Source organism: Protopterus annectens, chromosome 11.part0, assembly GCF_019279795.1.
Source record: "Protopterus annectens isolate FY-2018-M chromosome 11.part0, PAN1.0, whole genome shotgun sequence".
Classification (NCBI taxonomy): Eukaryota; Metazoa; Chordata; order Ceratodontiformes; family Protopteridae; genus Protopterus; species Protopterus annectens.
Window position 1 is genome coordinate 351,405,605 of NC_056745.1, and position 27,200 is coordinate 351,432,804.

The 27,200-nt window shown below is 36.2% G+C and overlaps 1 protein-coding gene across 2 annotated transcripts in view; it reads left to right on the forward strand.

The window, feature by feature from the left end:
- Nucleotides 1-27,200, forward strand: part of EPYC (epiphycan) — a 316,403-nt gene that overhangs the window by 102,255 nt on the left and 186,948 nt on the right. The window lies entirely within an intron of this gene.

Sequence of the window (27,200 nt, forward strand, 5' to 3'; positions counted from 1 at the left end):
CTAACCAATAATATGTTCTAAATCTACTTAGATGAGCATTCTTTGCATAATGCTAGATAATGAATTACTGCATATTCACTGAAAGTGAAAGTAGATCCATAAAATTAACTCCTACCTTTTGCTTTGATGACTTAACAAGTATTCATTCAGACAGATTGTTACCATAACTTATACAGTTCTGCTTTGTGTGTGTGTGTGTGTGTGTGTGTGTGTGTGTGTGTGTGTGTGTGTGTGTGTGTGTGTGTGTGTGTGTGTGTGTGTGTGTGTGTGTGTGTGTGTGTGTGTGTGTGTGTGTGTGTGTGTGTGTGTGTGTGTGTGTTGGGGCAAGGGCATCTGTTAGCTGTTTGAAGCTGAGGAACAGAAGTTGCATTCTCCCAGAATGCTTCGTGCTGGTTTCCTACAACATAATAAAAGAAAATGGAAGCCTGAACTTTGTAAGCCTTCTCCATAGGAGTTATATGTTACTAGGCAGTTTGTAAAACACAGCTTTTGCTAATTACAATTTAAATTAAGGAGTTTAACATCTTTTTTGAATCACTATGCTTATTTGAAATCCACCTCCGAGCACTGCTGCAAGTACAAGTAAGCAGTTTTATTCAGTGTTGAGGATTGTTGTAACTGTCCCATAACCAAAACAGTTGTGCTGTACTACGGTGACTGAAACTGGCTGGATGATTCTGTGTTGCTTGAGTGTTTATTCTTTTTAGGTTACTGAAGTAAGGATTTATTCAGCATTTCACTAGACAAAGAACTGTGAATGTGAGCTGCCAGTTTAATGCAGGAGCATGCAGTAACAAAATGAAAACACTGTAAGGCTCAGGAATCTAAATTTGTGAAATGTACATGCTAGTTTGCCTTCATATGCTGAAAGCATCAATATTGTGTTGTTGCTATTAATAAGCAAATAATGCTACTATTCTCAACTGCGGAAGAAAAACAAAACTTTATAGCTCAGTATATGTGCATGTTTCCCAACTCCTTCTTATATAATTTTCTATACTCCATAATTTTGTTGTCAAGTCCATAGATGCATTATTAAAGCAGATATTACAAATATGAAATTTCCCTGATTTTTTCATAACTGTCAATATATCAGAGAATGTACATCTCTGATAAACTGTTTCACTGGGTACACATAGTAATTCATTCCAGTTTACAGATGGCACCTTGATCCCTGATGATAAAGCTATCACTCTTTAGATATAAACATTAGCATGCAACTATTGATAATATTCATAACTTAGAGGGAAAAAAAACAATGCCATATAGCTCAGAATGCACCCATGTCACTCCCCTCCTTACATTGTGATGCTTTACTACCATTTTGTGAATACATGACTGCACAATTATAGTCTAGATTTATTTTATTTATCTTTTGTTGATAGGGTTTGTCCCACTAGACTTTTAACATCTTTTCTGGGGAGACCTGAGGCAATATTTATACTACTAGGGGAAATGTGGCCAGAGCATTGGGGACCTTCCCCTACTCATTAGGAGAGAGCTTGTTCTAATCCTAGCACAGTGGCAGCTGGGAGAACAGCATTCAAGGAGTTCCAAGATATGGATAGCACAGATGTGAATGCATGTGCACTGTCTGAAGCACTGAAGGATTCCGAGGAGCTGTTTCAGCAAAAAATGTGTTTGTTTCATTGGAAGCAAACATTCAAAACAATGATGGATGTTTTATTACAGCCCTCCCTATTGGGTGGTGGTGAGATGATATTTTGGATGAATTGTTGTTGGAGAGTGAGCTGGAAAGTAGAAAAGACATCTCATGGGGTGAACTACTGGACAAAATCCAATCAATTGGAAGAATCAGAAGCCATTTTAAAAAAAGATATAGACAGAAAAATAAATAATGTGTGGAGACTGTTAAGGAATCTGCAGAGAAAATAATGAGGGATGAACAGAGGAAAGGAAATTAATGCTAATAATTCAGAATGAGAAAGAAAAATAAATGGACGTGTATGACACTTTGGATAATTTAATAGTCCCATTGAAAGTGAAGGTTCAGGAGTTAAAAGCTTTTATTCTTATTCATAAAGTGACATTTTCTGACATTATTTTTGAGACTGGTTCTGTTCTGGAAAGTTTTTTGGGGGAGTATGAAACAAAAAAGAACTATAATCCATTGAACACTCATGTGATTAAAGCATTTTACAGAGAAACAAAAAAGAAAAATACATGTTATATATCGAACTGAAGCTGATAAAGAAACTTTAAATAAAGACTTAAGCAAACGTAAAGAAGTTATGGGCATTAGCAAAATGTATAATAACAGAAGATTGTGGAGTGGTGGATGAGACTGTCATATTGTACCTAAATGGAGAAAAATAATTGTTCATATCCCTAATGTGATAAATATCGAAGGTAACAGGGTATTGTAAAATATTGTGGACAATCTATTTTTTTTTCTGTGGTAAAGATGATTATGTGATAAGCAACTGTAATAAGAGGAAATATTGTATTGTGGGGAAACAGGTCATGATACAAAAAGTGTGAATTAAAATGTTATGTGTTATAAAATTGAGTATTCATGAATAGATTGTAATATAGAGAAAAAAGGATGAAGCAGAAAACAAAAGTGAAGAAAATGTACTATACAGAGAAAATAAATAGTCCCAATAAACATTTTTTTGAACTTATAAAATTTGACAATTTAAAGATTTGGAAAAATAATTTATGGACAAATATTTCAGGTACATATAAGAATAAAATAGATTATTTCACAAGGTTTAAATATAGCTAAGAGACAGACACTAGTGACAGGCTTTTTCCTGATCATTCAACATATGGATAGTTATACCGGAAAATAAGGAGTATATTAGACTGGGAAAATAAATAAAATGAATAATTGAGAAATTGTGGATGAAAAGGGAAAGAAAATAAGTATGCAATTATGGAAAGTTTGCATTTCCACTAGAGTATGTTATAACAACTGGTCCCAGTAGTTGCTAGCGTCTAAAGAAAAAAATATAAAAATATTTTTAGAATGGTGGTCAGATATAAGTAAAGCAAAAAAAAATGAATTATAACACAATGTGTATAGATACTTTTCAGGATTTGGAAATGAATAATAGAGAATATTATGTGATAGAATGGAACATTTATGAAAAGAATCAAGAGAAATTAAGGAAGTCTTATTTAAGCAAATATATGACTTACAAGGTAAAATAGAAGAGGTGTCAGTTTATTTGAGAAGTATAGTTAGAGAGAATACTAGTATAATGAGAAAAATGAAAGATGATAGAGGGCAGGTAAGAATATCTCAGGAATATGTTATGAATATTGTGATAAATTATGTAAAGAAATGTTTCAAGATAAAAAGAAAGTACAAAAAATAATGGCATGTGAAAAATTAACAGAACAAGAAAAAATTTCCTTGTATGAATTAGATAAGGTACTTGGACAAGTTAATTTATAGTCAATTTCAGGGAAATTGATACCAATTTTACAAGAATTTTATAGATTGGCAGAAAAAACTCTCCTCAAGAGTTATTAATGAGTGGTTAAATGAACATTTTATGTATAAATATTTATGCAGTTGTATACTTAAATTTGTATTGAAGAAAGAAGATAAAAATAAAGTTGAAAATTGGAGACTTATAATATCGAACAATGTGGATTATAAGATTTTTATGAAAATAATTCAGAAGAGAATGGAAAGTAAAATGAAATGTATTATGGACAATAGTATTATTTAAAGAGAAAAAAAAATGTCAGGAATTATTATTAATGTTAAGGGAAAATGTGTATGATATAAATAGGACTGATTATGATTATGAAAGGAAATTTAAATAAAGTATTTGGTATAGTACATATTGAAATTTTGTGGACAAGTATGGATGTATATAACATTAGTGAGAATATTAAGAATGCATGTTGTTTTGCATATAATAAAAATAAAGAATTTTTGTATTAGTAATGAATGTATTAGTTTGAGGTATAAATTTGCATATGAAAGGTGCTACTTCTAATACAAATGAAGGGATAAAAAATCCAGTTATGTTTACTTATGTGGATGATATTATATTGATTACAAGAAACAATATCTGGATAAAAGAATTTATACAGCATGTACATCAATGTTTAAACATAACAGTCATGACTATTACTAAAGAAAAATGTTAAGGACTGGGGGATATAGTAAATAAAGGAGGAATATGTTTTTCAGTAAAATAAATCTCTGTGTTAAGAATAAAATTTGGAGGGAAAAATGTAAGTGAGGAACAATGGAATAGTGTAATAAATGAAATAAAAGAGCTTTTTTTTAGAAAGCATAAAAGCTATCATTTAATAACAAGGTTTATTTAATTTATTCAGTTCTAATGGGAAAGCTAGTGTCTGTACGTTGCCAATAATTTATGAAAATAAATACTGCAAGCAATTTATCTTTTATATGGGGTTCAAGATTGAATCCAGTAAAGAAGTCTAATATATGGATTAGAAAGATGGAGGTTTAGAATTAATGTACCCGATTGTTTATGCTGCTTTTTTGAATATGTATGATATTTTGTTTTGAATAAATGATAGCAATGAAATGTTAGTAGTAAATTTACTATAGTACAAATATAAGTGTCATTGGGATATGTTAAAAATTTCAAATGAGGAAAAGAATGTTTAAATGAAGAAATGAGCTGTACTAAGAAAAAAATATTTTTTGGAAAGTAATTAATGAAATGGAAAATGAGAAGAAAGTGTGATATAAAAATGATTTGATACCATATTGTTGCAATAATCCTTGGGCTGAGCTAGCAAATGAAAAAGTTAAAGCTATAAAAGGACGAAAAGCATGGTGTAATAAGTAAGTAAAAAAACAAGATTGTTTATCAACACTGGTGATTAATAAATTACCAGTAAAAGGAAATATGCCGTATAAAAAAAAATCAGTGAAAGAATTTATATAAGTACTGGTAAAGAAGAAACTATGGAACATGTTTTCTTACAATGTATAGGGGTTGCAAACTACTAAAAATATCACGTGAAGAACATTTCTTTGAAAACATAAAAGAGGTAATAGGATTATGTATGGATATTATACCCATAAAAATAAGGAACATATTAGTAAGATAAACAATTGACATCCTTCACTCCCTAACACAAGAATGCTTTTCCCTAGGAGAAACTTGGATCACAGACCAACGGCTCATTCTGAACCCAAGTAAGACAAAACTACTACTCTTTAGCTCCCACAGAGCCACACCTCCCACTGATTCTTTCATTATCTCCTCCTCTAACAAGACCACAATCACCCCCACAAATCATACCAAACCCTTAGGGATTGAAATAGATAATCACTTTAGATTTGACCTACATATTTCTATAACCATAAAAATGTACATAAACAAACTTGGTCTACTGTATCGCAATAAAAACATGCATCACTGACCACTCCAAGACTACAATAGCAAGAACTCACCTACTATCCTCCCTACTTTATGACTCCCCTGTGCTTACAAATCTCCACAAAACCAACCTAAACAAACTAGATAGTTGCCAAATTCTCCACAACCTCTCCCATCAGAACACATCGCTCTGAATGCCTAAAAAAACTCAATTGGCTAGAACTACCACTACTACTTCAACTCAATCAACTATCACTAGTCCACAAAATAATACATAACTCTGAATACACCCCAGCTCTTCAACATTTTTGCAACCCTATACAACCACCAGGCCCTTAAGGTTTAGCACACAAAACCTCCTCAAAGTAACTAAATATAACAATGAAGCTGGCAAGTCTGTCTACAGCCACTATATAGCAAAAACCTGTTACTCCCTTCCTACCCACATAACTGACAACAAATCCCCAACTCTGTTCAAGAAACTTGTTAAAACTCACTTTTTAAATAATCGCTTTTGCTCCTGTATCCCCCAGGCTAATGTCTCATTATAATACTTCACCAAACCTAAGTAACCCTGCTAAGTTAACCACTCATATTACTGCATCCCCTTAGGGCTGGTAATCTACTGCTCATCCCATCTCTCAAGGAGTTAGGGAAAACTACCCCAGCACTGTTCTGCTGTCCATAAGCAACTAAAACCAGAAGACATATTGTAAATCAATTTGTCATCCTTCTCAACTAAAACCTGGATAAAACATTTAGTAAATCAGTTTGTTAGAGAATTAATGTATCCTATCTGCTAGTTAATGTGTATGTTAAAGTCTCTTCGATGAAAATTGTATGTCAAAAGTCTGTCCTTCTCAACTAAAATCAGGAGAAGTCATATAGTAAATCAACTTGTTAGAGAATGAATGTATCCTATTTGCTACTTAATATGTATGTTAAAGTCTCTTCTATGAAAATTCTATGTCAATAATATGTCCTTAAAATTATGTTTTGTAAAAATGTTCTCTTGGAGCTTTTCTCCCTGGGCCTCCACTGAAAATGGACTTGTAATCCAGTTGGACTCTCCTGGTCAACAAATGTAAAATAAAATAAAATAAAATAAATAAATATATAAAAGCATTATTTTATGTTATGTGGACTATTTTGAATGAAACAATAAATGAAATCATATTTAAGAGTAAATGGAAACTAACAGTAATTTTAAGAAAAATTCAGGTTACTGAATGAAGAAATATTCACTCTTAGCCTCCATTTCTGATTCTTCTTATCGCCTCTCCACTCTTCCACTTATGATTTTATACTCTCTGTGCCTCTCTGTCTCCCCTTTCCTAGGAAGATTCCTAGAACAATCTTATTTGCCATTGATTTTACTCTAATTCTTTAGTCCAGTAATAGTTGTTACTTTTGTACCAAATGTTGTTTCTTTGTGAATCGAATGTGATTTTTACTTTTGTATTACTTACCAATGTAATGCTGACATGTATGTTATGGATTTTGCCAATGCAATGCTGAAATGTATCTTATGAAGCTTTTCTCCCTGGGCATCTGCCAAAATTGGGTACCCCAGACCCAGGCAGATTTCCCAGTAAACAAATGTCAAACAAGTAAAATAAATAAAACAATTAAATGGTGGTTGTGGAAAAAGGACTGGAGGTCAAATAAGGATAATAAAGATTGAAATTTCGAGTAGTAGTAAAGAGAAAGATATTTATGAAGATTGAAATTTGTAGTAGTAATGACAACTAAGAATTATGAGTGCATGACAATAACAGAAACAAAATGGAAAATTAAACAAATTGTATAAATTATAAATATGTAAATATATTAGTTTGTAAATAACACTATAAATACTGTTTTAAATAAAGGACTCCAACTTTTTTCAATAGGTGCCATTTTACATCCACCTGAGCTACTGCCAGCTCAAGCAGAAGGGGCCTGGATTTAGCATCTCATCCAAAGGATAGTAAACTCAAGAGTGCAGTACCCCCCCATGCTGCATTGTAGTGTCAGAAATCACTCTATCAACTGATGTGGCAATAGAGCCCACAGCCTTCTGCACCAAAGGAGAACATGCTACCCGTTGTGCCACTGACACTATATTTATGTTATATCCTTTTATACATTAGATAATAAAACCTACACTCTGTACCAACAGTCACCTTATGTAAAACATTTCACAGCAAAGTTGCACTCTCAGGTGGCATCTTATTTGTGCCACAGATACCATTCTTGTAATAATACCATTATTATGCTAATGTCACTGATATTTATACCTGCAGGAACAAAAATAATTGCTGTATAGCTCAGGATGCATGCATCTTACCCATCTATTTTTAAATCTAGTGCTGTCCATCTTCCAGACCCCTTCCCACTCCACTCCAAACTGACCCATTCATTCCTCCTTAGAATGAGAGATGTCCCAATTGTATGCACAATCATATTATCAAATACTTACTTTTCTCCAGTCCGTGTGTGTGTGTGTGTGTGTGTGTGTGTGTGTGTGTGCATGTATGTATGTATGTGTTTCTGTGTGCACATACACATTTGTGGGTGTGTGGTATAGTTTGGCATTACTTGATTTTATCCACATCTGTAAAATCACCTGACACTATAATGTGTTCCACATCGAATAAAATGAAAAATGTTATGTCAACAGTTACATCTAACACAGTGTAGTATGATACAAACAGCAGTGTCACAGTAGCAAAACTCCTACATGTATGCAAGAAACCTCCTTGTGAGAACGTGAACATCATGAGACAGTATTTCTGTGAAAAAGTATATAACTACAACACAACAGATTATGTAACAGCAAAATAGCAAACAGAAGCTTAAATGTAACACCTCAGAAGGGAAGAACATACTCTATAAATTGTACTATGTACTTGGTAATTCTGACTAACAACAAATAATAAACAGTAAAGACACATGTACTGTCTGAATAGCATAATAGAGAATGCACACACACACACACACACACACACACACACACACACACACACACACACACACACACACACACACACACAAACACACACGCATACACATTAATCAACCACATATCAAGCTTGCACACAGTACTTACTTGTAATACAAAACTGCATTGGCTCCTAAGGACTGTGCTGTGGATCTTCTATAAATCTTTTATCTTAACTCAGTGTTGGTCTCAACTCTCTGCAGGTGCAGGGCTGTTCTTTTAGCTACACTGCAAAACCACAAGATCCTTAAGCTCATAAAGAAAGTCTCCATGTGTGTGAATTTGCCCTAAAAAAGCAAACAGGGAACAATAATGCACTAGGAAGCATCTTTTATCAATAGAAGGCACACATGATTGAGGGAAACCAGCAATGTGCATCTCTGCATCTCCCAATTTACAAAGGTGAACTGAATGCAAATCTGAGACTGGATAGCAGAATCACATTTTCTGTTAACTATTGGACATTCATAGTCAATCAGCTCATTGGATCTTTTCAGTGGGTGAGAATTGACCAAGGGAGGTCATCACCATCATAAGGGGTAGTTCAAAGCTTTTGCAATTTTCTCTCCATCCCTACCTATCCTTGCATGCAACAGGTGAAGAGCTGAGAAGGGGACATGTAAGAAGCTGTCCAGTAAGGATTTCCTCTCAACTCCACAAGGGGAATTCCTTCCAAGCAGTCCTGTCCATTACCCCCCTCCATCATGAGCACTGTTGTCTGGCCTCAGCCATGGAATCACATTACCCTTTGCATCATGGAACCAAACTACAAGTGATATTAATTTAACAGTGAAGTGGCAATGGGTAGGCATATTCAGCTTGTGCCATATCAGGAAAATCATTCCACATAGCTAAAGTGAAGGCATTTTTCCTCAAAAATTACAATTTTAAATTTGTCAGCCACATACCATTTAAATGTATCTCTACCAGCAATTTAGATATGCTAGATATTGAAGGCAATAATAAGCAATCTAACCACAAGAGTATTGGAAATTGCCATGTTATTAAGCTTATACAAATTGTACAGCAACTCAGCATTCATGCTGAATATGCTTGTGTAGCAAGCAGTGAGTTAATGCAGTGAGAAAGTCGCCTTAACAAGATGACACTGAAAACTTTTATGACACAGTAACTTGAAACCAGAGAAAATTAACAGATGACAATGATTCCTGACATTCTGAGTCCTATACAAATAATACACTGACTGTCTGTGAACATCCATCCTGTGCAAAATGTACTCCTCATGGTTAGAATAATGAGAAAAAAAGATAGGCAAATAGATATCCATGGTTGACACTGGCATCAGTAGCCACCATAGACAGAAGGACATGTTAGTACTGAAGGAAACCCAGTCCAGATGGAAGGTCATATAACAAGGATAAGAAAAGGGGGTATCTACCTCAGAGATCCTTCAGGCAGAGATGATGGTCACTAAAAAGAATGCCCTTCAGGACAAAAATCTGAAAATCAACAACAGAAGCTACTTCAAACAAACTATGAGTTAGTCTCCTAGACAAAACTAAAGTCCTGGGGAGGCATGGATTATGTAATGGTACTGTTTAGGGTAAAGTGCCCCTCAAGAAAGTGTAGAAGCAGTGATATAAAGCAACAACCATTTTGACTCAGATGAAAGTTGGAGATGGTTACCATGTGGACTCTGACTGAAAAAAAAACATAAGCCTGGGTTAAAAATAACAGTAAAGTAGTACAGCACGACAGGAAGAAAGTGCACATTCAAAAACGGAGAAAACTAATAACCTCATGCATATCAAAACTAGCCCTAAGTGGAGACATCTACCCCAACCCTGGCCCTACCATCTCCAACCCCAATCCTCATAATCAGACTAGAAGCCACAATTTCTCCCATATTACAGCCAATAGAAAGCCAAGTGACTTCCTTCTACTAAGCCTAAATATTAGAAGTATATCCAACAAAGTCCATGAACTCCATGCCACCATAGACTTCTACTCCCCAGATATAGTCATCCTGACAGAAACCTGGCTAAAACCTCACATTACCAGTGAACAAATACTCCCTACAGGTTACGGCATACTAAGAGTAGACCAGCTAAACAAGAAAGGAGGCAGTGTAGCTATAATATTTAAACAGCATCTAAACCTCCAGATCTTAAAATCATCAGCTCCACAAATAGGCAATGAAGAAATAATATATATACCAACCTCAAAATAAACCAAAACAAAACCATCAACATAATTGGATGCTACTTCCCACCTAGCCAAAACATCCCTCCACTAGAAAACCTCCTCAGCTGGTCTACCCACCATCTCCCCAAAGAAATATTTTAGGTGATTTCAATACTGACTGGCAATCCTGTTCTGGCAACCATCCAACCCATCATGTAAACATTCATGGCTTCACCCAACTAGTCCAGTCGCCAACCAGAATAAATAAAAACTCCAGCAAGCACACTACCCTGGATTGGATACTAGTCAGTAAGAGCCCCCAGTCATATATAACAGGTTGCTTATCAAATAGCCTCAGTGATCGCTCCCCAACATTCCTACTCAAAAAATACCTATACCAAGCTAAACCTGTCATCTACCGTCAAATACATAAAAAACTAAACTTTAACCCACTCACATTCATCTCATCCCACAAAGAATGTAACTGGCATCCTCTAAAGTACCTCAGTCTTGATGACGCAGTTGAATTTTTTAATACTACCTTCCTGAGCATCCTTAATTACCATGCCCCCATAAGACTTTCCAGAACCAAATCACAACCCTCCCCATGGCTACAGAAAACCACTAAGTCTGAAATGAAAAACAGGAATAAAACCTGGGAGCACTGGCACAAAACCAAAACCCCCTCAACTAGACAGATATTCCTAGAACTACGCAAGAGAGTCAAAAAGCTAATAAAACAGGACAAATTCCTATACTACCAGTCTGCCATAGACTCCTCCCAACACAGCCCCAAACAATTCTGGTCCTCCATAAACTCCATCCTCCACCCAGGTAAAGTCAGTACCCCTCCTCCTAACATCCCTCACTCCTCAGAAAATATTGCCACCTCATTCAACACACACTTCACACAAACCGTACTATTACTAGCTAAACAACACAACCCCCCTCCCCGCCAACCCACACCTTCAACTAGTAATCTCCTCACTGCCTTCTATTTTTCTCCTGTACCTACTTCCAGCATAAAAAAAACTCTTAACTAAACTTAAGCCCACAAAATTAGCAGCAGACAACCTCCCAAGTGAATACCTACAAATCGCAGCTGATGCTCTGGCCTACCAAGTATCCATCTTGATTAACCAATCTCTGTCAGAAAGTTACGTTCCCACACTGTGGAAAGTATCACATATAATTCCCCTCCACAAAGGTGGACCCTCCACAGAACTAACCAATTACTGCCCCATATCTATACTCTCTCCACTCTCCAAAATACTAGAGAGATGCATACACTCTCAGGTCTCAGACTACCTCCTTACTAACAACCTCCTTTCCAATACTCAACATGGTTTCTGACCAAACCATAGCACCACCACTGCCTTACTCTCCTTTACTAACACTATCCTTCAGCATAAAAACAATGGCTATTTCTCCTCTGCTACTTTCCTCGACTTATCTAAAGCATTTGACATGGTCCCACACAAACAACTTATCTCTGTCCTCAATAACCTATCCTTCTCTCAATCAGTCACCAACTAGTTTCAGAGTTACCTGTCTGATCACCAACAATCCGTTATATGGCAGAATGACATATCTCCCCAACTACCTGTCTCCATAATGGTTCCCCAATGATCCATCCTTGGACCCCTACTCTTCTCTGTTTTCACCAATAATCTAACCTCTGCCACCAAACATGGCACACTCGTACAATACGCAGATGACTCAACCATCATCTGCTCAGCCCAGTCCCTACCCAAACTGCAAAAAGTCACACAGGAAGCCTTTTCCTCTGTTGAAACTTGGTTATCCGATGCCTAATTAATACTCAACCCAAACAAAACTAAACTACTCATCTTCCAACCCACCAAACATACTCAAAGCAACTCTCACTTTAACATCACAGCAAAAGATAACACCACTATATACCCAACTGAACACACCAAATTGCTAGGAGTGGAAATAGACAACAAACTAAAATTTGACATTCACATATCCATGACCATAAAAAAAGTCCACAAAAAACTAGGAGCGTTATACAGAAATAAGCAACTTCTCACCAAAGCAGCAAAGATTTCAGTAGCAAATTCCCACCTTATCTCCACCATAGTTTATGCCTCTCCAATATATACCAACCTAAGGCAATGCGATCTAAACAAGCTAGAGACCTGCTGCAACAAAATCGCCAAATTCGCCACAGGGGCATCCTACCATAGTCACCACTGTCTCTCACTTGCTGAACTGGGCTGGCTTGAACTCCCTCACCTCCTTCAATCGTATCAACCCTCAATCACCTACAAACTAGTAAACCATCCACTAAATGTCCCATCCTTCCAGAATCTACTCCAAACCTGTCGCACCACCAGACCACTAAGATCCAGCAACAAAAATCACTTGCAGATCACTAAAACCAATAACTCTACTGGTGAAGCACTATTCTCTTGCACCATAGCCAAATTATGGAACTCCCTCCCACCCACAATTCCCTCCGTACCATCATGCACCCACTTCAAAACTTTACTAAAAGCGCACCTAAAAACATGCTGGCTATGCCCTTGCAACTCCCACTCTAAAATCACCCACCTCATCCAACTTCACAGATAAAGATTCTAGTTGACTACTGGTGTACTATGTTCTTCATCTGTAAATATGTTGTAAGTAATTGCTATGTTATGTTGTTAATCACTATGTAATCCAATGTAAATACTGTCTGATTATTTTAACTGTGGAGCTTTTCTCCCCGGGCCTTCACTGAAAATGGACCTACGTCCAGTCGGACACTCCCCGTCAACAAATGTAAATAAATAAATACATAAATAAATAAATAAATAAATCTTGAAATGTAATTGAGAAAAAAAAATACACAAATAAATAAATACCATGGTTGATAATTATATATTATCCCTAATGAGAATAAGGGTATTATACCACAGATAATTTGAGGAGACCCATGCATGGGATAAGTGATTTAGGAGTTGCCTCTGTCCATTAGTAATACAGGGGGCAGTCCTGGGGTAACCTTTCTGTTTCCCATTCATAGATTTAAGTTGCACTTTAAAATGTACAGATATGTACTTTGTTTTATGTGCATGAGGAGTTCTTCCATAACAGCAGTATCCTCTGCTCTCCCTCCAAACTGTTCTGTTGATTTTGCAGAAGAGGATTAGATCCTTAGGCTGAGTATTTTTTATGCCTTTTGACTTGCTAATGTTCAGTAACTCCATCAGTAATGGGCCAGAGGATACCTTGTATGACAGATACAGGTAATTTCTTAACAGTCAGTAGAATACCCAATATAGTGATAGGGCAATGAGTCAGTCCAGGAAGGGCATGTTGATTAGGCCTTGTATACTGTTAGTAAGATATCTCTCTGGGCATTCCAGTTGTTGTATGTGTCTGGACAGATACATGCCAAACAGGGCATTATATTCAAAGTTTGGTTTAATGAAAGTTGAGTAAAGGGGGGAATGACATCCCTAGAGCTAGACACAATACCATTGTTTATTAGCTATGCAATACAGAAGGACTTTCTTACAGCAATAGATGCATGGTAGTTAAAAGTCAGGTCACAAAGTGCCCAAATCCCAAACAAATGGGTTAACTCTTATGGATTTATTGACAATGCGGTACTCCTTTGGGGTCAATGACTTTCCAAAGGATAATAATAATGCATTCAATAATGCATATTTGGCTTTAGTTTCAAACCATGATTTTGATACCAGTTATATATTTGAGAGAAACCTTCTTGCAGGATGGCTAAGTCATTTGGGGAATTCAGTGACATTTCTTAGCTTGATGTCATCTGCAGACTTAGTCAACCAGAGCCATTTGGTATTGGCTTTTACTTCAGAAAAGTAGATACCAAACAGGAGAGGTCCCAGCACAGAGCCCTGGGGGAGTCTACTGGTGACTGGTCTTTTTGTGGAGGTAACTTCCCCTATTCTGATAATTTGTATCCTATCTGTGAGCCATCCGGCAATCCAATAGTTGACATAGGGGTTTATTTCCTGTTTATTTATTTTTTCTACTATGTAAGGGTGAAGAATTTTGTCAAAAGTGTTGGCCAGCTCCAGGTGTACAGTATGCAGCATATTGCCTCCGTCCTTAGCTTTGGTGATTTTTTTCAAAAAAATTCACCAGTTTGAGTAAGCATGACCTGTCCTTGATGAATCCAAACTGAGACAGGTCTAGTGTTTGGTGGTTCCCTATGTCCTGACTGATTTTTTTTTCATTGCTTTGCATTTGAGGCTGGTAATACTTATGGGTCTGTAATTTCCTGGGAATGTGTAAGGTCCACTCTTATGCAGGAGGATGATTGTAGCTGTTCTCCATTGAATACATGATGTGTGTGTGTGTGTGTGTGTGTGTGTGTGTGTGTGTGTGTGTGTGTGTGTGTGTGTGTGTGTGTGTGTATATATATATATATATATATATATATATATATAGATATAGATATAGATATAGATATAGATAGATAGATAGATAGATAGATAGATAGATAGATATAGATAGCTAGATAGATATGCTTTTTATACTTTAGCATACAAAATTACTACTATCATATCAAATTGTTATCAAATTCTCTTGAGCAAAATTGAGGACTTTCTCTCTTCCCAGCCTTCTCTTTATAGTAATTTTTACTTGTTCAAATTCTACCCAGTTCCCATTACCAGCATCCTGGAATCCATCTTATAAATCTTTCTGTAAATTCTCAAACAGGAGCTAGTTTTCCAATTGCTTTCTGACTGAGTCACAAAACTATTTGTGTGTTTATTCATGTAAATTTAACCCAGATGCAAAAGTCTTGTTATCAATCTTCATCTTCCCTCCTCCATAATAAAATTCATAACTTTATAACTCCTGCATTTTCTATTTCTTCCAGTTCATAAATAAAGCCTCCTTCTCCTCCCGCAAATTCTAAAACAGTCCAACTCTTTTTTCCTTCTCTGTAATTCTAGCATACCACACACACACACACACACACACACACACACACACACACACACACACACACACACACACACCTTTGTCATCTTTTTCCCTTCTTAATTCTCACAGCATAGATTACATTGCGCAGCTAGTACATATGATGGACAATTATTCTTCCTCATCTTCCTCACACAAACATGTCACAGCATACATGAAGTCTTTGTATTCACCTACTGCCACTTGCAATTGATAGAAGCCTGAAAACGCATTACCTTATTTTTTTCTGTTACTGCGGTAGCCATTCTGTTCCACCTAGTCATTATCAGCAAAATTGACAGTTCCTCAGAATTAAACCAGTTTGTCTCTTTATTCATCTTGCCCAGTTTAATCACTAAATATTTAATCTATTTTTCCTGTCTTCCAGCTCATCCTCTATATATGCTGCCCTTTTCCATCTCACAATTTTAGTTCAGTTATAGTCAAGCCTGTATTTTTAAATCCTCAACTATTTCCTACTAAGCTCTTATTCTATGTGTTGAAACCTGTATAACTAACACAAATGTCTTAGGGAAAGGAAGTATCCTTGTCCTGTGCCCCTTTCTCTAATGACCTGCCTTGATAATTCACCACTGACCAACAACATTATTTTACGTGCATTATATAATCCTGGAATACATCTTATAAATCTTGGACCTAAACCCTGAAATGCAAAACACTACTCTACCTTATGAAATGCTTTTCTTAGACCCCTTTTTTGCCGGTCTACAAATTTTATCACCAGGGTTCCATTTGCTTTTTGTGATTATCCTCTATAAACTTCCCCATGTATATTGCCTAACAAATCCGTCTATCTTTCATGTAATAAAAAGTAGATTCTCACTATCATGTCCCCTCTTCCCTTTCCTTCTCTACATCACATCTGTATGTTCCATTCTTTCTCATTTAGCCTCTTGTATTAATTTGCCCAGTGTCCACCAGTTTCCCTTTCATAAATGCTCTTTGCCCTTTATCAACAAAGCTAGGTATAATACCTTCACATCTTTTAGCAAGAATCACAGGTAGAATTGTAGCATCAACATTCATCAGATATATAGGTGATAGTTTCTCGCATATATCATATCATGTCTGGCATTTGGAATCAGAATTACACTTTGTCTTGTGAAAGAGTCACATATAGCTCTGGATTAACAATATTTATTAAATATTTTGCATAACTCCTGCCCCATTGCTCAACCAATCTCCTTACAAAAGTCAAGCCATCTTCCCCTGTATCCTTTGCATTTCTAAATTGTGCGGTCACTTCCAGCACTAATCCAACTGCAGTTCTCCATCTAATCTCCAATACAGTTCCACTGAAACATTCTTGATCTTGCCTTCCTCTTTTATCTCAAGTCATGTGAATTCTGTGTGGATTTGTATATATCTATCTTTATCTATCTATCTTGTCTAATCATATTTCTCTTGCCCTAATGATTTTTATATCAAGGATTTGGTTCTGTATCCTTTTCTCAATTAATTTCATTATAATAAATGTTCAAGATTTATTCCCTTGTACTCAGCAAACATCGTATCTACTTACAATGCCCTTCTCTATTGCTGAAGTCTCCATGTCCAGTATATGTGATTGAACATCTAACTTTCTAGCTCTTTTCCTTTCTTCACCCCATCGTTTTCCTACCAGTCCATAATGTGCCATATCATCCTTAAATTTTCTTTAGCCCAATGATCAACTCTTGCTCCATTTTTGTCCAATAACTGTCTTGACCCATCAAATTACTCTTTACTACAAACGTCAACACTTCCCACCATACATTCTCATATTCTCTTATCCTCTTCATATATATTTGCAGGGGTCTATGGTTATTCATCAAATGGCAAAAACATCAAATGGCATTAGATCATAAATGCCATTTATCAAAACCTCATCATCATATATACCAACACCAAGATTGCACTACAGTGGAGAAAGAGCAAGTGTCCTTATCTCTAATGTAATACAGTCTTAGAACAGCTACATTAATGCTATGTTCAATGATATATGTCGTTTGATGCTTTGCTTTTTGATGAATAACCATAGACCCTGATTGCAATATCTCTGTCAGTTTTCCCTCCCCTGTTCTCACTCTCTTATGTCTCACCTACATACATGGCTTCCAATACTGTCTTTCCTCAGCTGCCATTTCTATACTATCATTTTGACATAGGCATGATCTGATGTTTCTTTCCTCTCTGTCAGTATTTCTCTCACCTCTAACAAATTTTCCACTTTTGTCAAAAAACTATCTTGTAGACTGGCCTGCCTTTCTGTTTTCTTGGTAATGTATATTCTCTTTTTTTGTGGGTATTTTAATCTTCATTAATCAGCGCAGTCCTCATTTTCTCACCAAAAAAGACTATTTATAAACCTCTCTCTTCCCTTACTTATAATCTGTTCATGAATTTATCAATACATTAATGCTTCCTTCTGAAATTTTCTTATCCCTGATTGAGGTTTCCACCTCTATATTTGATAAATGTGTTTGAAGAAGCCTGAGCTATCATCATTTGAACAACACAAGCATCCAAGTTTCCAGTTTCTTTTCCCTAGCCACATGCCTAGAATTATCTATTGGCTTTTCTCTTCTCCAATAAAGCTGAACTTTGCTGTAAAACTCCTCCTTAACTTAATTAGTACTTCACTTGTTCTCCACATTTCACATAGCAATATCCATCAACTAGCCAAATTAATTCTCTAATCTTTAAAGACGTTTCTTTGTTAGCTTTGTTTCTTGCAAATAATTACATCTCTACTTTCTGTGTTTAATCCTCTATAAACTTTGTAGAAAACAAAAAATGCAGTTAAATCCAACAAAAGGTGATGCTGCCAACTCCAGAAAGGGAAACATGGATCCAAAATAAAAACTTTATTTCTCCAGTAGAATCTATGCTATGAAAACTTTTAAGCTTGTTTGAATAACACTTAGATTTTCTTCCAACTTACAACAGCACACGACTTCATCAGAAATTATTTGCATCTCAACAAATCGCTTTTTTATAGGTTTTGTCAGCAATTAATTAAAAAAAAATTTACAGATTCGTTAAATCCTTTGATCATAAAGGGAGTTCAAACTCTAAATATAACAGAGCCCTAGGTTCAAGGGCTATGAAAAAATATACTTTTTTAAAAATTGGCATATATTAACTAATGACAAGAAGATAAAAAACATAGTGGGCAACAAGGCTATTTTTATTTGCAAAAGAGCTAGGAACATAAAGAACATTGTGGAAAATGGGAAAGAAATTGTTTCAAACCCTAGAGTGAGAGGAGGTGTGGGTCCTGTAATCAATGTAAACACATCATCAGCAGCCTCTATCACTTTGACTAATGTACTGAAAACTAAGACATCTTTCTGGGGGGTATTTTTCTATGAAGGGTCTACTGTACCTGGCTTTATGTGAAAATTGTCCTGCATTTTACATTGGAAAGATAGAACTGTCTTTAAAAAATGCATTTATGAGTATTATTTTGACATAGTGAAACAGAATGTCAGTAATGCCTTAGGGTATTAGCTTCAGATTTTAAGAGTTTTTCTTTTGCGATTTTAGAAAGGGTAAAATGTAATCCTAGAGGTGGTTGTTTGCACGTGAGAACTGATTATAAAGAAGTTATGTGGCAAATGAAATTCAACGCCAGCCTTCCCTTGGACTGAATAATGCTATTTCCTTTCTACCAGTTTTAAAAAGAAAGGGGGGAAAATTATAAACAATGAATTGTACAATGAACATTTAAAAATGTTTAAAACTATCTATTCACTCTTTGTCAGTAAGTGTTTATAATGTGTTTTTAGTGTTATTGGTATGATGGTGTTTTAGTATTGTACTAATTATTTAATGCATCTTTAAAATCTATTTTTTAATTAATTGAATAAACCTATAAATATTCTTCTTGTTGAGATGTAAATCAATTCTAATGAAGTTATGTGCTATTATAAGTTGGACAAATACCTGAGTGTTATTCAAACATGGTTAGAAGTTTTTATAGTGTGGATTGTACAGGAGAAATAAGGTTTTTATATGGATCCTGGTTTCCCTTTCTGGAGTTGACAAACTCACCTTTTGGTGGATTTAACTGTGCTTTTTTTGGGTCTACTTTATAACAGTGAATGATCAAAAGATCGAATGCTGTTATATCGACCCCTAAATATCGAAAATGAAAAAGAGCGAACAACCAGAACAGCGATTTCTTTCCAAGGGAAAGAAATTGCTGGGCCAGCTGTCTGGGTTGTGCTCTTTCCTCCACTGTAGTGCGATCTTGGAGTTGGTATATTTAATTAGGGGTTGTGGGGGGCACAGCCCCCCACTTAAAATAGTGTTTAGTGTGTTCTATTTTAATTTTTTGGGGGGAACAGTGATTTCTTTCCCTGGGAAAGAAATCACTGTTCTGCTTGTTCACTCTTTTTCATTTTCGATATTTAGTGGTCAATATAACAGCGTTCAATCTTTTGATCGTTCGCTGTGATAATATAGACCCCTTTTTTGCCGGTCTACAAATTTTATCACCAGGGTTCCATTTGCTTTTTGTGATTATCCTCTATAAACTTCCCCATGTATATTGCCTAACAAATCCGTCTATCTTTCATGTAATAAAAAGTAGATTCTCACTATCATGTCCCCTCTTCCCTTTCCTTCTCTTCCCTTCCCTTCTCTTTCTTCCTGTTCTTGTCTCCCCTACCTTTTGGCTCTCCTCTCCTTATTCTGGGCTACAGCATCATAGCCCCATGGACCTACTATAGGTATAAACCCAGCAGGTATAACCATGATGATACACTAGACATTGCAGTGTCAATAGCTTACATGGGTACTTCTCTAAGCACCACATGTCTACCTGCAGAAAAACCCAATTACGTATACACCCAAATAATATCATAGTAGCTAACTAGTCGGTATGTAATATATTGAACAGAATATATCTCATTTTCATCACTGTTATTCCTCCAGTAAAAGATTTGTGGTCCTACCAGAAGAATCTACAGTATTTCATATGTCCTTTAACAACAACAACTTTCCTGAGGGGACAGCATCCTGGTAAAAATGTTTTAAAATGCAAGCAGGAGCAGCTGGTATATTCAAATCTCCTCCCATGCATATTTCCCTTTTCTCTACACTTAACCACTAATGCAAGTATCTAGCAATACTCATTGATATTTAAACAAACAAAATATTCTTATTAGCATCTTGCAGCCCAATCTTTTTATACACCTCCATTACAAAAAAAAAGTAGTGGTGCATACCTGTATTATTTCAAATGTTAAATAAAAAATGCACTAATACACATTTTGCACATTCAGAATATTACTCTATCAGAGTTATGTACATAATGCATTACTATTCATAAGCATCAATTGTCATTTTAGTAGTCTGACTGTAAAAATATGTGTGTATGTAGATATATATTATATATATATATATATATATATATATATATATATATATATATATATATATATATATATATCGACATAAATTCATTCTCCATAACCAGTCACAACAACACTTCCCTTGAAATTGTTTCCAGTGCTAAACTGTTAGGTGCTCTCATCAATAATCAGCTTAAATTTGATACTCATATACAAACAAACATTAAAAAAAACACAGCAGAAACTTGGTATGTTCTATTGCCATATTCGCTTCCTCACCCCATCCACTAGATTCCTCATCTCTACCAGATACCTCATCCCTTCTCTCCTTTATGGTGCCCCACTCCTAACCAAGCTACAATCCTCTCCTTCTGCTATAACAAAATCGCCAAATTCACCACTGGGCACAGATCCTCCTCCCATCACTGTATTGCCCTCCACAAACTAAATTGGCTAGAGCTTCCCAACTACCTTATCTACACTCAGCTAACTCATACTCATAAGCTCATTTTCAAGCCCTCCCTCTGCTCCTCCCTTGCCTCAACCTTTACTATGTACCTACCTAGCAGACCCCTAAGAACCAACACTCAGAACCTAACTGAACTCCACAAACCTGTCCGTCCAGCAGGCAAACTCTTATTCTGTTTTTCCCTAGCCCGTCTCTGGAACTCCTCCCACCTCATATTCGCAGCACCTGCATCCTCCCCACCTTTAAAGCTCTTCTCCACTCACACTTAACATCTCTCTGGGAATGCTCATGTTCCCATCCTGCATAACATCCCCAGCTACTACCTTACCCCCTTAGCCTGCAATCACATCTCCCCTATGGGAACATACATATTGTAAATAAGTGCTTATGTTTATTTCATTTGTACATACCTACTCACCATTGTCTTTGATTTAACATATATTTTAGCGATTATAGAGACTAAAAGTTGTAAACTCATATGAATTGTTACATATTGTTCTGCTTTATCTTCTAATTGTATTAACATTTACTTTGGCTTATATGAATTCTTCTTGTACTTTAACAAACTGTTATTTCATATATTTTATAAATTGTATCTATGGAGCTTTTCTCCCCAGGCCTCCATTGAAAATGGGCTCATTCGGCCCAGTGGACCATCCTGGCAAACAAACTTCAAATAAATAAATAAAATAAAATATATATCATTTGCCCCATTTATCTTAATAATGCATTCAATATTATATAATATATTAATTGCTTTCTGGAACATTTTTATGCATAAAGCATTACAAGTACTTACACTGCATATGCAGTAAATTCACGCTGTCTTTTGATCAGATGTCAAATATCCCTTCCCTGAAAAACTGGAATAATGCTAGACTGTGACAACAAAAGTCTTTGAAACACTTTATTTGCTATCTCTCTCACTCTCTCTCTCTATATATATATATATATATATATATATATATATATATATATATATATATATATATATATATATATATTTAAGATCACAAGTCAGTTTCCCCAATACAGTTCATAATAAAAAGTCAGCCAAATGAAATACAATAAATGGGTATAAACAGACCTCAGATTACCATTCTAGCACCCCACAAGGTTTAACTTTATCTCATTTCTGATTTACATGGCAGCATACAGCTTGCATCATACTTAGTGTTTAAGTTTCATTTTATATGCAGTAGCAGAAATATTAACTTGACTTGTGAAATATTTATGAATTTTTTTCTTCCTCTGTAAAGAGAAAGTAGTATACATTTATTATGAAAATAGTGTCACAATGCCATTTGAACAGAGGTCAGAATGCCCATCAGTGGAAACTGAGTATACTGCTAGACTGTGAACAGCAGAAATCTAGTGAAACACTGCACAGCTCAGTGCAGAATAAAAAAAGGAGTCGGCATCCTGCAAGAAATAATAATATAGTGAAGAGCAAAACAGCAATTGTAATTCAGAACTGGATTGTGGCTTAAATTGCCATATAGGCATCTTGAAATCGGGCATGCCAACTAGTGCAGCATTACACAACAGTGCATGGAAGCATGACCAGATACTATCAGCTGAATATACAGAGAAATTGAGCTTGAGAGTAAGCCAGATTACTGCCCTACTGCCCGGAGTGGTCACACCATCAGGATGCAAAGCAGAAGGACATGATAGCCTTTATTTATGTATTTATTTAAATGTGTTTACAGGGTAGGACACTGATCAAACAATGAACAATTACAGGATCAGGTTATAGTCTTACTGTTGTCGGAATTCACCTGGTCTAGGTACAGAGCACAAAGGCTTGTCAGATTACTGTTCTGCTGTTGAGAGGGTCAACACTATACCACCTGTATGCAGACCATCAAACCTGCCTCAGGTAATGCAAGGTCTTCTGCACAGCTGTTATCACGCACACAGTCAATGTGGTGCTGCAAGATGATGAGCAGTGGTACTATTCCCATTGCTGCCTGTAGTGTGGCACAGGTGTGACCATTCACAGCTTATTTGTGCACTGGTGTCTGGTTAACAAATAGAGACAGTCTGACAATATGGAAACCACTGGTGTCTGCCAAGGATAGCCATACATGCAGAAACATTTATCTGCTTGTGATCCAAAAGTATATACACTTTGTCTTGGGACTAAATAAACAGGCATGTCTGGAGAGGTTCACTGCAATAGCAACAGATACTGCAGGCCCCAACCACACACATCATGCATATCCCTGATACAGTTAAAACGGATGTGGCAAGAACTAGTGTGGGACATAAGTTCTGTAGGAGACAATAATAAGACGATAGTGCAGGTGCATCACAGGTTTGCAGTTATGATACTGCATGCCAAGGCAGTGGCTATTGTCAGGAACAGGTCCATTATAGGTGGTGGACCACTGAAACAGTGGTATCTTATGGAGGTTGAGGAGTTTGTTCTGTTCTGGAGTCTGGCAGGTGAGTGACCCCTCATACTAGATGGTAGCTTGGACATGGAAGCTGGTCTGTTGACTACTCAGCAGTGTCCATTGTGGAATGTCCCAGGTTAGAGCAATCATAACCACCCACACACAAGAAATGAGTCTGTGTTCTAACCACATTATCAATATATAACTACATGTATGCTATGTGTTGGCATGAGTAATGTATATATTCTGACATTTCTGCAAGCACAATATCATTATGATTACATAGGTTCCACTGGTGAAGGGTCCAGCATAACAAATTGGTAACTGCCTGATATCAGCATGTCATGTGTAGCTGTAAAAGAGCTTACCCTGTATGTGGCACAATCCAATGCCACTTAGTGCAACAGTGTTAACACTGGAGGTCAGACATATATTTTCTGCCATAGACATGCAGGAGGAGTGAGATAAACCCCTTTCATCCCCTTTGTTTAGGGATGGATAACCATGCAATATTAGACTTATGCAGGCAACACAGGACATACTATCACAGAGGACTTAAATGAGCCATGCTGCATCTAGAGTGCATACATCCACCATAAAGGAGACACATATAAGTAGTTAACCCCACAATTATTTGAGGGCATTATCTGACTGGATGTCACTGCTGGTATCAAACAGCTGATGTGCAAGTCAATGATCCAGGCACAGATTGCCATCTCAAACTCCACGTTACAGATGTTGAGTGTGCTGTGTGTCCTGCATGAGGAAATACAACCACTGCAGGAACTGCATGACATTCTGCAATGCATGCATGATAACATGGCATATAAAGACTTAGAGCATGCATGCATGCTATGGTTAGTGGTGGCTTTGCTTCCATCTGTTGCTACCTCCATGAGTATACCGATGAACCATGCAAAGACTTGCACTTGAAGGACATAGTCATAGCGTGGGTGCATGTAAGGTTACCAATTCCACATTCTATAACTCTCCCCTACCTTACCATAGCTGTATCATAACATTGTGTCCCACTGAACCTGTGTAGATAATGATGATGATGATGATTTTGGCTAGCCCAGTGCTCCGGCTTATGCTAATGTCTAATGTACAGTGAGACTAGTCGATTTGCATTACCAAATAGCCTGGGTACATGAATACATCAGTTTTATTCTGTGTTCAGCTGTTATGGACCATTGTTGTCTACCAGATACCACTCCTTGCAAGTGTTGTGATATTTTGCACCCATCTCTGCCTCATATGGGCTAGGAATGCAGGCAGTTCATTTGTCCACAACTACTATGGTAATCCTGTCTGCAACTGTAGAATGGCACAGATATCAAATATTGTACTATAGATCTCCAGTGTATACTGCAATGTGCCACCAGATGTGTCTAAGAAATGGAAGCATGACTTCATAAACTCAAACAAATGTTCTACAATATTTTTTTGTCTATGAAAATACAATGCCATTCTCCACTTCTACTATGTTTTGGAGGCTGTGGATAGTGATAATCAGTCATGGTTCAAAGACATATCCATAATCACCTGCAACACAGAGCAGTAGACACCATTATGAGTGACCTTTTGCCAAATATCATGGGACCAGTATATTCAGAACTCAATAAACAGCACCCTGTGCACCTACTCATAGGATGGTCCTGTGGAAAGCCTTCCTGCAAGAACTATTTGCATAGGCTGCACATGTGCCAAGTATGGGAATCAGGGTAACTGACTGCATTGTGCACAGACACTTTGCAAATGTTACTCTGTTCATTGTGAATCACTTTGCAGTTGGTACATTGGTCCCAGGACCTCAGGAAAATTGGCCATGATATAGAATGAATACCTAGTTGTAGTTCTCTTCTCTGCAGTGCATGGAAACTAAATATGTACTTTTGCATGTGCAGAATCACTGCAGAATTTGTGTGGATGATGTTTGAGAAACTCTCAATGTATCCTCCAAAGGGTACTGAAGGATCCCTGCATCAAGGATGGTAAAAGCTACATACACATGTGTGTTTACCACAAGAGACAGTCTATGGTTCCCTCTTGATTCTTATTTAATGGTTTAATATCCAAAAGCTAATTCTGAACACTTCCAAAACTAAAACAATGCTGTTTGTTACCTCATCTAAATGGCAGGATAACTCTCAATCACTTTTTATCAGTGACCATCTTGACAAGCCCATTGATTATGTCATCTCTTTCAAATACTTTAGTATGTGACATGATCGTGCATTGAAATTGCACCTTCACCTTTACTTAGAACAAACACAGAAGGAAACAAATTCCCTTCTGTTTTGGTCCTATAAGTTTCCCCTTTCTCTCCAGACCAATCAGAAATGCCACACACAAAAGCATTCTTCTAGCTCAACTTGAATAGGAACGTCCACTGGTTGCAGCAGCATCCAAGAATAACTCCACCACTATCCAAACTATACGCAACTCTATCTGCCACTCCATTACCTTCTCACCTAGAAATGAGCATTATTGTATCATTCTCAGTAAAGCCAGTTGGCCGCCTTTCCAACAATGTGCCAAACTGCTATTTTGATCTTAACTATTCAAGTTTCTCAAAGAACACTCCTGTCCTTCCTTTGCCTCCAACCAATTCGGATACAGTTACAATCTAAAAAGTTTTAACCTCTATGGTACACTTCATCGATATCCAAGAAAAAGTTTACTTAGCACAAATGTGCCTTGCCCATTCTAGGCCCCAAACTCTGGGAATCCCTTGCTAATAATCTTAAAGACCTCACCTGGTACTCATCATTCAATGTTCAGCTTAAAGGTCATCTCATGTCTGTGTCAGTTTGCAAATGCTTTCCCACAGGACACATGACCTGACCTCCACTCTTTCCTTCAGCAGTCAGCCACCTTTATCTTCCTCACTTCATTTCTCTACACAAAAATGTGATATCTCTTCCACATTGTGTGTGAGTGTTTGTGTGTATGTGTGTGTGTGTGTGTGTGTGTGTGTGTGTGTGTGTGTGTGTGTGTGTGTGTGTGTGTGTGTGTGTGTGTGTGTGTGTGTGTGCGTCTATGTGTGTGTGTATATAGATAGATATGTATGTATATCTATATATATATATATATATATATATATATATATATATATATATATATATATATATATATATATATATATATATATATATATATATATATATATATATATATATATATATATGTATATATATATGTATATATATGTATATATATATATATATATATATATATATATATATATATATATATATATATATTTATATATATATATATTATGTATATATATATATATATATATATATATATATATATATATATATATATATGTGTATATATATATAAATATATATATATATCTATGGGTTACATACACTAGATCGAATTTTCACTAATTCGAAATAGTGCATGCAATGCTCACTGCAGCAAAAGTGCACTTAATTGAAAGTGCACTTACGCAAAGTTCAGTACAACAAACGGGTGTTGTACTGAACTTCTGTGCAGTACTCACAGATCTTAGGGTTAGGGCAC